The sequence below is a fragment of the Aplysia californica genome, unplaced genomic scaffold (assembly GCF_000002075.1).
Source record: "Aplysia californica isolate F4 #8 unplaced genomic scaffold, AplCal3.0 scaffold00076, whole genome shotgun sequence".
Taxonomy (NCBI): Eukaryota; Metazoa; Mollusca; class Gastropoda; order Aplysiida; family Aplysiidae; genus Aplysia; species Aplysia californica.
In genome coordinates, this window is record NW_004797346.1 from 768,629 (window position 1) to 771,332 (window position 2,704).

Sequence of the window (2,704 nt, forward strand, 5' to 3'; positions counted from 1 at the left end):
AGAAAAAGGGGGAAAAGAACACAGAACGAGATGTTTATGTGTACTTACAGTTGCCTAGGTAATGGAAATTTAAGCAAAAAAAACCCCCAAAAACATAAGGTTGACTATTTACCGTTGCTTAGGTAATGGAAATATAAATGAAACCAAATCTAATGTCAATATTCTCAGTTTTGTCATTTCTGGTATGTTGCCTTTAAAAATCCCACCAATGAAAATAAATAGAAAGAAAAAATATTTTCTAATTGTCCTAGGTTCATGTGCTATAGCTACGGATCTTGAAAATGCCTTTATCTTATACATGTCTTACTTTCTCTATGCCACCACACTCTTTTATGTTGCTTTTTTTCGGAATGTATATCGACATTAGCAATAGTGAAGGGTAAAAATAACACTTCAATAACTTACATTGTATAGTGTCAGATTGAACTGCATTTGAGAATTAAACTTGATATTTCTGTACCAATGGTCTTAGAGTGTCTTAAGACATTTATTTTTTGTCCGTAATGTTTGATGCAGCTGTCATTATTCTTTTTTTATTCGTATTAATGCATTTTTCGTGTACATGATTTTAGATATTTATTATACCCCATTAAGCGCTACACATCTGCCTCTCAGGAGCAGGTGTTTCGGGGTTGCTGCGCTATAATACTCATCAGGTGTAGAAACTTTGCAAATATTTCAATAGATAAATTATAAATAAAGACATCGACATAGAATCCAGATGGAATGGAACTTGGAGCCTTTGTATTATTAGGTAAGGGTATCAAACACTGCACCACACTGAAAAACCAACAGGACACTCGTTTCTTACTTAGAGCTATCCATCGCCCCCCCCCCCGCGTGGCTTCCATGTGTTCAGTATTTACTGTCTGATCACACTACTGTATGACTCCTTAGCTGAGCAGCATGATTGATTAAGCGGCAAGAGTATTGATTATGCTTGGACACGTAGTCGCTCACTCATGCAGGCTGTCTAGAAAATGCCAAAGACTTGTAAAAATAACACCGCTTGCTATGATTTCTTGTAGAAACAGACGTTAGGTATATTATTACATAGGAAATCATGTACACAATTCATTTGGCTGGCAAGATGAGATCAATTCTTCCGTGAAAACACGTAGGGGAGTCGAGGTACAGACTCGTCAGGGCCAGGTGTTTATCATATAATAATATAAAAGTCAGCAACCTTTAAATCGCTGCTGGCAATAAGATTTTGTTTACAACATTGAGCAAAGGAAACCCCTAACAAAACATCGAAACGTTACATGATGTGGTTTCTCTTGGTTTTGGAGAGATGGTGCTCGCCTTTCATTCAATACGTCCCGGGTTCGAAACGTGGCAGCGGCGGAATATTAACATTTCCTTCTCTAATATAGTCTCCTTTAACCTTCCTTTCTGCTCTTTAACCATTGTCTGTCGTCTGCTTTCATTTCCACTTTCTGTCCCTCCCTCTACTTTCTTTGCTCCCTCTTCTGGGGCTCCTGACTCTTTCTGCAGCCTGTCTGCTACTCCTGGTCTCTTTCTTACAGCCTCACCCCTGATATTAGGGTATCTAAGACCTAACACCTAGACCTCTTGGATAAGGGCCAAAAAATCACGGAAGTCTCATGTGTGAGTTGTCAAAGATCCCTTGGTGGTCCTAAAATGGACTAGAATAGGCTTCAGCCGCCACTCTGCAAAATTCAAAATTAATTCCTACCAAACTGAAAATGATACATGTGTCCCACACGCTCATAATATGACCTTATGCTGTTGTGAGAGCTGTAAAACACTTACAACCCCCCCCTCCCCCAACCGACAAACAACCTCCACCCCCTCCAAAAAACCCCACATTAAACGAGGAGACAAAACCCAGGAGCTCCAGATGCACGAGACAAGAAGTGGCGGTGGGTAGTGATGGGCTCATGGGCTTGAGCCCCCCTCCCCCCACCCCCGAACTCTATCCCTAAGTAAATGAAAATAGCGAAATAAGGAGTTGAAACCGTTATGATCGCACGCAATGAACACAGAGTTATCAACTTGGCGGCTTGCTCGTTTATCTAATCACTAATGTCAGTGTTTACAACTATAGTAACCTAACTGCCAATCAAATGTCTTCAGGGCTCAGGAAAGACAAGCTCGTTCCCATGCTCCCTCCATAATGAAACCCCTCTTGTAAAAAGGTAGAAGACTTGAAAAAAAACCCCACTGCACAGAGGGCTCACACTCTCCTAGCCCTGACAATGGGGGCAAAATTTACGATACACTTTCCCCCAGTGACACAGTTACTTATGCATTCATTGGACCTTTTTTGTGCGCTGTACTTTCCGCCTCTACACGGCCTAATCCAGCTAATAGACGGTATATGTTTGGAGTGCTTTGTGTGCACGTTTGTGTGTGTGTGCCACTGAGATTTAACAGTTATTAATTATAGCAAACCACTTTTCAGGCAACTGTTTAATTAGATGAAAAATAATTAGAGAAATTTGGAGGTGAAACGGCTTTGTCCCCACCATCCAGAAGAATTTAAACAAACAGATGGCCGTGACTCGCCGTGAGTATAGAAAAATTATCACAGTTTTGTTCTTATTGCTTGCTATTTGGTGGTAAAGAAGTGGAAGCAACCTGAGGCCCACGTTGGTCCGGTTGGAGAATACGTAGACGTGGATTGCAATGTCTTTCAGTCACAAGTGTGTTTTGTCTAGTTCATGCAATGCAACGGCGT